The sequence below is a fragment of the Schistocerca piceifrons genome, chromosome X, assembly GCF_021461385.2.
Source record: "Schistocerca piceifrons isolate TAMUIC-IGC-003096 chromosome X, iqSchPice1.1, whole genome shotgun sequence".
NCBI lineage: Eukaryota > Metazoa > Arthropoda > Insecta > Orthoptera > Acrididae > Schistocerca > Schistocerca piceifrons.
Window position 1 is genome coordinate 415525703 of NC_060149.1, and position 14851 is coordinate 415540553.

At 41.3% G+C, this 14851-nt stretch overlaps 1 protein-coding gene across 1 annotated transcript in view; it reads right to left on the reverse strand.

Moving 5' to 3' along the window:
- Positions 1-907: 907 nt before the first annotated feature.
- LOC124721255 (alpha-soluble NSF attachment protein) overlaps positions 908-14851 on the reverse strand; it is a 64940-nt gene continuing 50996 nt past the window's right edge. Inside the window, exons 6-7 of the transcript XR_007006305.1 lie at positions 2763-2913; positions 908-1038 (exon numbers count right to left, since the gene is read on the reverse strand). The gene's annotated coding sequence lies outside the window, so the exon portion shown is untranslated. The remainder of the gene's footprint in view (positions 1039-2762; positions 2914-14851) is intronic.

A 14851-nucleotide genomic window follows, 5' to 3' on the forward strand; every position in this document is an offset into this window, starting at 1 on the left:
GGAAACTGAAGACCCATTCAGTGATCATGAAGCTTAAACAAGAAGGGCTATCTCTGATACTGATCACAGTTGCTGATTAACAATGGGAAGTTCAGGGAAACTCAAGACCCATTTAATGGTCATGAAGTGTTGACAGGAAGAGCTATCCTTGATGCTGACCACAGTGAAGAGGATGCAACAAGACAACCTGAACATAAGGATCCATAAGTGTCACTGTACACAGGACGACTGACAAGATCCAGATCCAGGATGCTGTAGTTGGCTTTGATAAGAGCCTCTCAAACAGTAGGCTGCTGTTTCTCCACAAGAGGGAGCAATGTCATAAGATGTGGTGCATACAGTGTGGCATAATGGTTAGCATTACTGGTAGGCATGCTGTGAGTCACTAGTTCAAACCCGACCACAGTTAATTATTTGTTACTTAACATTTATCATTTCTGGGAGGTTCTTAAAAAGTTGTATGTTTGTATCGTGTGTATATTTTGCAGTGTACAATGTTTGTATAAATACCAGCATTCTGGAATATTTGATGTACATATAAATAGTTGTAATATCCATCCAGGAGTTCACTTCTGTCCTGGTTTTACATTGGTGTCAGTAATAAACATGATTTCAATTCTAAGTGGTGTACTTCACTAATAATGCTGCCTTCGTATTTGGCTTGCTTCTGTTTACAATCCGACAGTATATTTCCAATTGATCATATCAACTGATTACTTATTAAGAAATTTAAGATGCTTTACTTTATTGTTACAAATATCAGAGGCAAAAGTGCAATGATTCATGATGTGAATATGACACCAATGAATACTAATGTTTTTCTCTGTTTTACACAAATTTATTATTTACAAACAAACGAAATAGTACCTGTACGTAAATTTTGTACATTGTCAATGCCCTTAAATTGCACTATTAAGCTGTGAACCCTCAAATCTCCTTTGTAGTTTGCTCCCATTCAACTTGCTCTCATTTGTTCAATTCAAAATGACAATTTAGGCCGGCAAAGTCCAAAGTATCTTCGGAGCCATTCAACACCTCCTGTAACAAGACTTTCAACTGAGTGCATTTTACCATTAACAAAGCTGATGATCAGGAGATCACATATGTATTGAACATTTTAGTGGGATCCTTTACTGTAAAACAAGTAATACCCATGATTTTTTTTTCTTTTTGTTCCTAAAATAAACAATGACATTACGATGCAAAGTTTCGGTAGCATAGACTCACAGCAAAAAAAAATTGCGACACCAAGATGGAGTTGTGCGACATAAACAAAAGTTGGTACACATGTTTCTACATCTGAAAGACGATGTATATTCAAATTTCACATTAGTCGCATAAAAGTGGCGTTAGCAGTGCCACTATGAGGAAGCAAATCAACTTTGCTTTAAATACACACTGTAATGGTCATGAGTGTCAGTTACCTTTGAGACTGGAAGTAGTGAGTTTCAATAATGCCTTTAAGGTGAAAAAGGTGCCACTGAGTTTGAACGAGGTTGTGGAATAGAGCTACAAGAAGCTTAATATTCCTTCTGCTGTACTGGAAAAAGACTTTGCACGAATCAGTGTACATTATTGCTGGTAGCAGTGGTCACAAGAATGTACGGTTGCAAGAAGACCAGACTCGGGATGGCCACGTTGCACCATAATGTTTGGCGTATACCTCTGGCACATCATACTGCATCTGCAGCACCAAATTGAGCAACAGCTGGCACAAGAGCACCACAACGAACTGTTACACATTGGTTACTTCAAGGACAGCTCCGAGCCAGAGGCCCTGTAGTATGCATTCCATTGACCCCAAACCACCACCATTTGCAATTTCAGTGGTGTCCAGCAAGAGCTCAATGGAGGCAGGGTGGAGGTCTGTTGTTTTCCAATGAAAGTTGGTTCTTCCTTGGTGCCGGTGATAGCTGTGTGTTGGTTAGGAGGTGGTCAGTTAAAGCTCTGCAACCAACCTATCTGCATGCTAAATACACTGGACCTACACCTTGAGTTATCATCTGGGACAGCAGGAGCACTCTCATGGTTACCCCTGCCCCCTGAATGCAAATTTGGTCATCAGCTTGACGATTTGACCTGCTGCCATTCATGAACAGCATTCCAGGGGGTGTTTTTCAACAGGTAACACTTGCCCACATACCGCTGTTGTAACCCAACATACTCTAAAGGATGTTGACATGTTGCCTTGGCCTGCTTGATCACCTGATCTGTCCCCAATCGAGCACATATGGGACCTCATTAGACAACAACTCCAACGTCATCCACAAACAGCACTAACCATCCCTGTATTGACCAACCACATGCAACACCCATGGACCTTCATCCAACAAACTGATAACTGCCACCTGTAAAACACAATGCATGCACATTTGCATGCTTGCGCTCAACATTCTGGCAGTTACACCAGTTACTAATATACCAGCATTTCACATTTGCAATGGCTTATCTTGTGCTTACATTAACCTGTGATCTTGCAATGTTAATCACTTACATATGTTACCTAGACAAATGTATTCCCAAAATTTCATTACCCTAAATTAATTATTTTTGGTGTTGCAATTTTTTTCCACCACCGTATATTGTGTACTGGGAGTTGATGGAATGAACTATGACTGAATAGGGCTATTGCTTGTAGTCTAAACATATGACATGGCACAAATGTTTTTGGACCTAAAGTCAATGAGCTGTAACTTAGAAAAAGTGACTTGAATTATGCATGTCTTGCATTGCATTTTTGAGGCATTAAAATGAATACTCACATGTAAATGAATTAATATCTTGGTGCATTGAAGGAAAAAGCTTCAAATAAGCTCTTGCCAGAACACAAAATTTACAGGGTTTACTTTCCCAGATTCTCCTAACAGCACCTCAAAATGGAATACTCAGCTGCTGTTACAAACTCTCCAAAAGCTGTAAAAAAATTACAAGATACTTAGCAGGTAAAAAGGAACAAAAAATGAACTTGACTAACAACACAGCCATGACAAAATTGAGGATGTGAAAGAATCTCAGTATCCTACATTGACCAATGTCAATGAAGCGCTGACAAGAATTGAAAAACTTAGGCTCAAGCAAAGTTCAGTCAATAACATCAGCACATAGGCCATTACAATAAACAAATACTGAAATTATAATTCAGAAAAAGAACATTCAGTCTTATGTTTACTGATGTGGAACATTACATTATTCCTTCCCTATTAGTAAATACAAAGCTGGCCATTAAAATTGCAACAAAGGTCATAGCAGCATAAAATGATCTACATGCTTGTATATGCAAATGATTAGCATTTCAGGACAAGTGCACAAAGTAGAAAGGGAGAATGGTATTAACGTTCTGTATATAACAAAAGATCACACAGCAGGTTTCTCATTCAGAAGTCACATTTGTATGTAGTTGTTTGTGAGAAGATTATATTATGCCTCAGGTACAGGAAAATGTCTACCAGCATGTGTCAGAAATACGACAGTGACAGGATCATGGCCAATAAGACTGCTGTTTAGCATTCAGTGAGACAGCTGCTCTCATTGATTGGAATCATATGATTGTTTTGCAAGTACATATTGGCAAGTTCAGGAGGATGATAGTGTCATGCAGGATCTCAATAGACCCACATGATTACTGCCTAAGAGGAGAGAGATAATGGTTGCCCCAGCCATGCAGGGTAGCAGAGCCACAGCATGTACCTTCAGTCAGGAAATGGACATATTTGCAGCTGCTCAGTCTATATGCCGCAAGCCACCGTATTGTACATGGCAGAGGGTACCCTGTACCACTACTAGCCATTTTCTTTCCTGTTCTACTGACAAAGCATGGGAAAAATGGACTTTCTACATGCCTCTCCTATCTTATCCTTACACGAAATGTATGCTGGCAGCAGTAGAATCATTCTGAAGTCAGCTTTAAATGCCAGTTCTCTAAATTTTCTCAATAGGATTCCTCAAAAAGATTATCGTCTTCCCTCCAGAGATTCCCATTTGAGTTCACACAGCATCGCCATAATACTTGCATGTCGTTCAGACCTAGAAACCTGCGTCTGAATTGCTTCATTGTCTTCCTCTAATCCAACCTGGTGTGGATCCCAAACAATCAAATAGTACTCAAGAACAGGTTGCACCAGCATCCTATATGTGATCTCCGTTACAGATGAACCACACTTTCTTAAAATTCTCCCAGTAAACTGGAGTTGACTATTCCCTTCCCAACTGCAGTCCTCACATGTTCATTCCATTTCATATAGCTTTTCAACATCATGCCCAGATATTTAAATGACATGATAGTGTTGAGCAGGACACCACTAACACTGTATCCAAATATTATGGGTTTGTTTTCCTTCCCTGCATTAACTTACATTTTGCTACATTTAGAGATAGCTGCCATTCATGTATGATCCTACAGTTTCTCAACTTCAACACCTTCCCGTACACCACAGTATCGTCAGCGATCAGTCACAGATTGCTGCCCACCCTGTCCACCAGATCATTTACGTATACAGAAAATAACAGTGATCCTATCATGTTTCTCTTGGGCATTTCTGATGATACCCTTGTCTCTGATGAACACTCGTCATCAAGAACAACATACTAGATTCTATTACTTAAGAAGTCTTTGAGCCACTCACATATCTAATAACCTATTCCATATGCTGATACCTTTGTTTGAGGATGTTGCTGAAGGAAAATGTTTAACATCTGCTCCATTTCCCTTAGTGCCATACAAGCCCAACAGCAAATGCACAGAGCAGAGAAAATGATTCAGGGCTGACTGTCCCTTCAACACCAAGGGAAACAAGTATGGTTCTACTGGATTTCCTGGACATGTAAAAATTCAGAGGGATGAGACAGCAGATGTAGCAGCAAAGCAAGCCTCCAGGAAACTTAATGTGGCTCTATTTACCCAACCCCTGCAGGCTATCATCTCACTGTTAGGTCAAAAAGTCATGCAACGATGGAAGAAGGAGTGATAACACATGTGGGACAATAACCTGAGATCGGTGACATCAACCATTTCTGACACACCTCATACTGGTCACTCCAATGGGATGAACTCACCGTGACAGACCTCTGAATAACTTCCTTCTTTGGCAAGGATATCCTCCAGTCTGTCATATCTGTGGTGTAAAACTGACTGTAACTTATTTTGTAATAAAATGTATTTTATATTCAGACAACAGGGCAGCAGATATTTCAAGTCCAAACCTGCTCTCTGTTTTAGCTACAAGATGTGTGTTACAAAGATTTTGACATTTTGTGCACTGTCCAGAATGCAGCCTAAGGTCTCAGGTAAAACATTGATAAAACATTGTGTGCTGTTGATTAAAGGAGTCTGTAACTGCCTCCTGCACATCCTTGTCTGACACAAATCGCGAACCCTTCGAGGCCTTTTTTAAGGGACTGGAAGCATGATAGTTACCAGGGGAGGGATCAGGACTACTGGGCGTGTGCTCTAGTCTCTCCCACTTGACTTGGCCTAAGTTCTGCATTACGACATTTGCAATATGGGGACATTGATAATCATGAAGCAACAGCACTCCTAGTCACAGTTTTCCTGGACGTTTCATCTTAATTTCACACATTCTCTGATGCACATACACCAGTGTTTGTCTTTCAACAGCCAAGAAAAGAGTAACAGCACATATGTCCTGTATGAATGCATTTGTCAATGTCACCATAGTTCATGTTTTCGCATTTACTGCACATTAGAAAGACATGAATGCCACGCATTCCTTGTCTACACGCCTGTGCTTATGTAACCGCATTGGAGTCACAGTACATTGCATATATGCTGCAACAATGCCCTCAAATGGGAACTTTTTGACTGCCCCTTATAGATCATGACTCAGTATGTATCACTTTGCAAGAACAGGTACTCTGTTTCAAGAAAAATGGAAGTGAGTGAGTGCTGTTGATTATATCAAGATCTGTGGCTGAGTACAGACCACATTTAACACCCTACAAGAGCCACAGAAAAGGTTATCTCTATATACATATCACGGCCCAGTAAAATGTGTCATTCTACTAGAATGTTTGTCATACACCATCTCCTGCAACATCTCATTTGACCAGTGAACAGGCCCCAGAATATGATGAATTTCCGTGGAAAATAAATTCTCTCTAATCCACAAGAAGGTGAAACAGATCAGATGCATACCATCACACTAATCTGACAGTCTCCAAACAGTCTCTGTATACACCCAGGAAATCTTTGATATTCCATTCCATTCTCTGCTGGCCTTGGTAGACTGTCATTGTCTCTACAACATATGCTATGGCTCAGATTTCTTGTCTTCCATGTCACTGTTGCTTTTTTTCCTACTGCAGTGTTCATGTTAGGTGCCAATATAATTGCATCTGCTTTGGTTGAAATGGACACTTCATGGAGTAGAGCATACAGCATCCCTTGCAGCTACAGTCAATTTTCTTACTGGTCTGACGTGGCCTGACTCAAATGCCTCTCCTGCGCAAAGCTTTTTCATCAAGAAGCAGCACTTGCAACTTACACCAGTTACTTACTGGATGTTTTCCAATCTTTCTTCCCTTACAGCTTTTACCCTCTACAGTTCACTTGAATGTGTACATTTCCTGCCATCAAGTCCCTTCTTCTTGTCAGTGTTTTTCATATATTCCTTTCCTCACAGATTTTATAGACTATCTCCTCATTTGTTACCATATCAGTCCACCTAATTTCCATCACTCTTATGTAGCATCACTTCTCAAATGCTTCAATTCTCTTCTGTTCCTGTTTTCACTACCATACAAAGCTGTTCTCCAAACACACATTCTTGGCAATGAACACGGATAACAACACAGATTAGCATTAATACTCAACTTCTGGTTTAAAGCTCAGAGAAAGCAAACATCACACCACCAAGAACTCTCATTAGATGTGTATCAAAGGCAATGCATAATTACAATGCTCACTTTTTACCACAAATTTAGAAAAAAGGTTGCAATATTTTAGATAATACAATAAGCAAATGATGTGAAAGTTATGCACGCTATTACCCCAACAGTGCTGTGGGGGGAAAAAAAAGCTTATCACGCACAAACCAAAGCCACAGCAGTAAGTTTGCATCACTTTTTCATACACAACTAAATGTTTTAACATGTTGACAACCATAAAGACGCTCATGGCCAGTCATACAACATGCAGGATACAATGTGATTACATTCTGTGCATATTTAGACAGATGTTGAAAGTAACTTTGCCAGGAGGTACGATTCAACGAAATATAGCACCAACGTGTGAACTGTTCTCACAATTACTTTCAATGCTGCAACCTCACCTTCAACATGTGCAATGGTGTGCCTCTAGATGCTTGAAACCTCCAACTGTAGCACACCACAAAAATAACCAGCTAATATTTTGAAAGCTGGCTGTCTCTAAACTAGCTGGTTACCTACAAATTCCTAAATTAACCCAGACATGCCCTCTATTCCATAAAAACAATTGCCTATTCACATATACACAGGTTACTAAAAAAGTTACATGGAATGCACAAAATGTAATGAACTCTGCAAAACACGACACGCACAATAGTACAGCTTATGTATTAATTTCACAGAAATGTTTCACTTACTATAGAGAGTTGAAAAGTATTATCGCATACTATGAATCGCTATTGTCTAATACTAGCTGGAACATCAGTTAGTGAAAAACATTTACCAACAACTTAAAAACGTATATGTGCTAACTGTTCTGAAGACACACTGCACACGTGCAGTAAACTATATCGTTTTCACTGTATCAATACAGAAATAGAATGCAAATTCACATATGTACCCTCACTGCAATAACATTGCTGTCTGCTCAAACTGTATAGAATATTTATGACAATTAAGGTGGAACTACTCTGATGTTATGTCATGAATAAGCAAAAGAAAAGCACCTGCTAGTATGTCATTTGTAATCAGAGTATAACTTCATTGTGTTACCATGGCATAATTTCTTCCAAACAACTGCGAGGCACCTCGCTGACTACGTACCTAATATTTTTCAATCTATTCCGGTGGGCATAATGGTTTGAAAGTGTCGGTGAATATTCAGTGTGTGTCTTGTTGGAGCATAAACAAATTAGTGCCTCTAACAGATGGATGGCTTTTTATGGGGAATGCATTGTTAGAGCATTTCTGTACTGACTCCAGAAACACATGATACAAAAGTACACACATTCACAAGGAACCACTTGACTGGAATACATGAAATTTCCCACTTACTGTGAGTGGTTGTCTTACTATTTGGCTCACGGTCAGGCCCAAACTCCCATATGTTGACAACCATGTGTCTACAACCTGCACTCGTACATCCATTATGTATAATCCTTTACATGGGAGACATTTTACTTGACACTCGCTTGCCCGGTGTCAGCAGATAAATATGATATTGCAGTGCGCGTGTTATTTCGAATTACGAATTCACAATCATACAGATACTTTAGTATCATACTTTAGTATCATACTTGAGTGCAAGGTTGCAAAAGGCAATGATGTTTATTGTATTCAGTGTCCCACATGTTGTCTAACACACAACCACAATATTGACTGCTAATGGTAACAGGGGCTGGAACTGGAGGTATCCAATGGTGACTGCAGTATGAGGCTACGGAGTGTACTTGCACTCCTTAGTTGACAAGGGACTCTTAACAGCTCTACAGTGGTGTCGATACAAAGCAGAGCGACAGCAACGATAAACAAAGCAAATCTTGCATTATATTTACAACGGGTGCCAAAGTTGAAGTTTCATCAGTAAGTAACCCAAGGAATATCGCAGAGTGAGAAAGAAGTGGCAGACAAAATCAACATTACAGTAAAATGAGTCAGTGGAGTGTGTTGTGTCATATGAGCACAACTGTGCGGACAATGTACGTGAGGAGTACAATGACTACACACACTTACAAAGTGAAGGTGATTTTGGAACAGGTGTTGAATCACGTAGTCCATCATCCTCGTCAGACAGGGAGAGAGAAATCCCCGTTTCCAGTGAAAGGTAGTAAAGGACAATCATCATCCAAAGAGCGGGTACAAAACATAATTAGGAACATCAAAGATCATCCACAGCATAGTAAAAAATTATGAACAGATTTTGAATAATTCCACAGAAATACGGCTATGTAAAACATAATAAAAACTAAGGATACTCAAGGGGGACAAGGCGCACTGGTTACAAAAACGTGTTTCAAGGATGCTCTACAAAATATATAGGACATACATGACAGTGGTCTTCTACCTTATGCACATCAAATAGCGTGTGACATAGGTTACAGTGATTTCCAGGGAAACAGTGGATGGTTGCGTAACTTCAAAGAGTGCTACAGAATTGTAAGACTTAGGATATCAGAATTTCAGACAAAGCAATCAATCTGATGATGCACAGAAAACTACAGAATGTGTCCAAAAATTTGTAAATGGGATAAACAAACTTATCCCATTGTCCAGTAAGGAATTTGTTTTCAACTCCAAAAAAATTGGGATTTGAAAAGGAAATGCATATGAAAGGGAACCTCAAGAGATTCTTCCTCATGTGTGAGATATAGCAAGGGCATTAGAAAATATTTACATCACAGGAAGCAAGAGTGGGTAAATGGGTGTAACAGAACTACAACTATAGTATGAGTACTGCTTTTGGCCAAAGAAATGGTCAAAATAACTTCCTTTTGCTCAGTTCCTGGTCTGCGTGTAAAAATCTTACTCCTTTAGAGCAAACTACACCTCCTGAAAAGCGTGTTACATTGCATTTCTTACCACCTGGAAGCACTGGACAAATTCAGCATATGGGTGTTTGTTTTTCACTGCACATAAAACATATTGTCGCAGAAGAAGCTGAATAGCACTGTAGTGCAGTGGTTATGAAACTGTTGCATGGAGGGTCGTGAGTTCAAAACTCACCTGGACTGTACAATTTTAATTTCTATTTTCGGCTCGAGTACATTCTAGAAGTATCCACGAATGTCAAGAATCATTGTACTGGAATGTTCTGTAGGTGTGTGTGTGTATATATATACTGTATGTGTTCTGGCCGGAGGCAGTTCGCCCCGTGCACTTGTATGTGCAAGTGCTGAATAAACCTTCGTTAAATGAAGTTAGTGTTTGTTATTCATCCAAGTACACCTTCTTCTACGTGACATTATTATGGTGGAGGCACCAGGTACTGGAACTTGTGATAGTGCACATTATCGATGACACAGTGGCTCCCACCACGCCACGACAGAGCCGCCGTTTACGTGGCGAGAAACCCGAGTTCAAGCCATATTCAACAGATCACAATCTATCGGAGACAGAAGAAGAGGATGTTATGATGACAGCAACTGTGTGCCATCACATGAGACATCCTTCCAAGTTTTCTGGTAACAATGGCCAAGATCCAAACAAGTGGCTGAAGGTATATGATGGGTATAGCCAAATTTAACAAATGGTATGACACCGTGTGTTTGGCTAATATATTTTTCTACTTGGAGGGCACTGCCTGGCAATGGTATGAGAGCAACGAGGAGAAGTTCACACACTGGGAAGTATTCCAGGCAGAACTACGCAAGTATTTTGGCGACCCACAACAACTGATGTGCAAGGCTGAAGATACATTCAAGTGCAGGGCACAGTGTCCAGGAGAAACTACAGCATCGTGCTTTCAAGATGTCTTGGAGCTGTGTAAAATAGTGGATACTAGAATGAAGGAGGCAGATAAGGTTGCACATCTCAGGTAGGGTGTTGCTGAGGACATGTATCAAGCCCTACTCTCGAAGGAGGTTTCGACAGCAGACGACTTCACAAAATGGTGCCAGTATACCGAAACAATGCACCAAAGAAGAATTACATGCAAGAAGTTTGAACAGTTTCCAAACGTAGTATCGATGTCTGTGATGGAGGAAGCAACTGATTTCACGAGTGGTGTTCCTCAGATAGTGAGAGAGGAAGTTCCGAAGGCACTAGGATTGCACGGCGAGCAAAAAACTGAGACGCTTCAAGAGGTCATAAGGGAGGAAGTGGAACAAACATTGAACCCAATCTCTCATCCATCACTTCCCTTTAAAATCGTGAAAAAGTCAAGACCCAGGTGGAGTTACGTTCCTACAATGCCGCATGAGGAACCTGTTTGGGCACCAAGGAAGACTGACGTCTGGAGGACACAGGATAACCAACCAGTATGTTTCCACAGTGGACGACCAGGACACGTTGTGCACTATTGTCAAGAAAGGCAGCGGATATTTGATGATGCCTGCGCCAGAAGACGGCAGACAGCAGACCGATTTTAGCTGACGCCAACTCCGGAACGACGAAGATGAACAAGATGTGGGTGCAGGACAATGTAGGTCACCAGCGTCGCAAGCTAGCTGCTGGAAAGGATGCTCCGCAACATGCTGATCAAGGTCTCCATCACCGTTTAGAAGCTAGAGCCGATCACCTAGCCACTGCAACCTGGAAAACTTCCTTGGAGGTGAGGCTGCCGAAGAGAAAAATCCTCCACCGTCTATCACTACAAAAATGATAGGAAACTACGTTGATATTCTCATGGATGGCCAACCAGCCCAAGCTCTTGTGGACTCTGGAGCATCATATTCAGTCATTTCAGAGAAGTACCACCGCCAGTTGCAGAAACCGTACTCGTCGACAACAAAACATGTCTGCTGAAGATAGTTAATTGGAAATATGTAAAAGCTACAGGAAGATGTACCATTCATGTGGGTATAAGTGGCCATACACGGCCCTTAGAATTCGCCGTGTTACATGAGTGTAGTCATGACGTCATTCACGGATGGGACTTTTTGAAAGCTTCTCAGGCAATTCTAGATTGTGGTCGCTCGAAGATTATGCTAGACGAGATGAGATACTGTGGACAGGAAGATGTGCATGCAAGCATGTGGAGACTATGTGTGCTGGATGAAGTGATCATTCCTGCAGTGAGCACTAGAAAGGTAACTGTCACGTGTCATGCCATGCATCAACCCATGGATCTTGTAGTGGAATGTAAGAGAAGCATACCACTGAAGAATAATTTGGTCATCCCAGCCTCTGTCATCTCGTTTAAGAACGGATTCGGTGAATTGTGGATAGTTAACTGTCACCGAGAACCGCAGATCTTTCCAAGATGCATGTGCATAGCAAACGCTGAGCCATTAATTGAAGAACAGCTGAGCATCATAGAAACCACCTATGCCGAGTCTGTGGGTGAAATTAGTGCTACCACAACGAGACAAGATCTTCTCAGAAGAAGCTACTTGCCATTCTTCAAGAGTTCTCTGAATGCTTTAGTCCATAGGTGAAGAGCAAATTAGACAAATCGAGAGTGAAGCACCAGATTAGCACTGGAGACCATCAACCAACTAGCCAGAGACCATACCGTGTGTCAGCAATGTAACATCAAATCGTTCGCGATGAGGTAGAGAAAATGAGGAATAGCAACATCACTCAGCCTTCACAGAGCCCATGGTTGTCACCAGTGGTCATTGTCAGGAAGAAGGATGGCAGTCAAGCGCTTTTGTGTTGATTATAGGAAGCTTAATAAGATAACTAAAAAGGACATTTACCGTCTTCCACGAATTGATAAGACACTAGATTGTCTGAAGTGGGCTAAGTTTTTCTCAACCACGGACATGTACTCCGGATACTGGCAAATCGAAGTGGATGAGGCTGATTGTGAGAAACCTGCATTCATCACCCCTGAGGGCCTGTATGAGTTTAAGGTGATGCCCTTTTTGTTTGTGTAATGCACCAGCAACTTTTGAATGGATGATGGATAATCTTCTAAGGCATCTGAAGTGGACAATGTGTCTTTGAGAACACTGTAATGTCATCTAAATAACAGAGACATTTGATGAACATATAAAAAGACTGAGGGCCATTCTGAAGTGTCTCCAACAAGGCGGACTGAAACTTAATCCAAGAAAGTGTCTCTTTGGAGCAAAAGAAGTCAAAATACTTGGACACCTTGTGTCAAACAAAGGCGTGCGGCCACATGCAGCAAAGGTGATATCTATAATGGAATTTCCTATTCCTATAAGCATTGGAGATGTGAGAAGCTTCCTCGGATTATGTTATTATTACTGTTGTTTTACCAAACACCTATGTATCAAAGCCAGGCCACTCCAAGAGTTGTTAAAAAGCTGATGCTAAATTTATCTGGGGTGGTGCTCAACAAGTTTCTTTCGATGTGCTGTGAAAAGCTCTGGCAACTGACCCTGTACTTAGTCTGTATGATGAGAGAGCAGCTACAGAACTACATACAGATGTCAGCGGGTATGGGACCCGTGCTGTTCTGGTGCAAATTTTGGATGGAAAAGAGGTTATAGCCTATGCCTCTAGGACACTTACAAAAGCTGATAGAAACTACTCAACTACAGAAAGAGAACGTCTTGCTGTGATCTGGGCCATGTGCAGATTTTGACAGTATCTCCACGGAAGGCCATTCACAGTTTTTACAGACCATCATTCACTTTGTCGGTTGAGAGGTCTTAAGGATCCAACAGGACGACTCGCCAGGTGGGCACTGCGTCTTCAAGAGTATGACATTATCATAGTGTACAAAAGTGGAAGAAAACACCAAGATGTTGACTCTCTCTCAAGAAACCCTGTGCAAGACAATCAATACTTTGAATAATATATTGACTGTCTCGCTGCACTCCAAGGTCTCTCTGCTGAGCCGAAGGAGGACGCCAAGGTGTCTCAAATTATTCTTGCCTTAAATCGGTCAGAGGATGTGAAAGGACAATTTAAGGTAGTTAATGGATTACTTTGCAAGAAAAACTTCGATCCGTTTGGGAAGAGGTGGCTACCAGTGATTCCTTAACACATGAGCTTGGTTGTTTTACAGAAATCCCACGACACACCTGAGGCCGGACTTTTAGGATTTATTAAGATATATGATAGAATCCGCAAGAGATTTTTCTGGTCAGGTTTATTTATGAATGTCCATCACGATGTGTAGCACTGTTGAGAGTGCCAGAGGAGAAAGGCAGTCCCTCATAAACTACCTGGCCAACTCATGCCAATCCCACCAGCTGAAACACCTTTCCAGCACGTTGGGATTGACCTCCTCGGATGATTTCCAACATCTGCTAGTGGCAGTAGATGGATTATTGTTTGCACTGATTATCTGACACACTATGCCATTAAAAAAGCCATGAAAACAGCCCAAGCACCCGAGGTTGCCAAATTCATCATGATAGACATTGTATTAAAACACAGTGCCCCAAGGCCATTAATTACAGATTGAAGGAAAGTTTTTTCGTTCAAATCTTGTGACAGAGATAAACCGTCGGTGCAACATTACTTATCACATGACAACTGCCTACCATCCACAAACTAACAGGCTTACTGAACGCCTTAATAAGACCTTGGCTAACATGCCATCAATGTTGGTCAATGTTGAGCAGAGGAACTGGGATGATGTGCTACCTTTCATGACATTTGCCTGCAACACCGCCAAACAAGGCACCAAATGATTTACGCCATTATTTCTGGTGCATGGGCGTGACGGGACGACGCTGGACACTGTGTTTCCATTACATCCTGATGACTTGGGCGACAACTACATTGGCCAGATGTTAACCAGACCTGAGGAAGCTCGGCAGTCAGTTCAACTCCACACACCGCAGGCTCAAGAAAACGATTGCCGAAGGTATGACGTGAGCGACCGCCCTGTTGTCTACCAGCCTGGTTACCTCTTCTGGATCTTAAACTCCTGTTCGGAAGGTTGGCCTCCCTGAGAAGCTCCTCATGCGCTACTTTGGACCTTGTAAGGTTGTAAGACAGTTGTCTGATGTTACTTATGAAGTTGAAGATATTGACCCCGACACAAGACGACGAAAGATCAAAGATACGGTCCATGTCCTTCGAATGAAGCCCTATAAGGATGCTG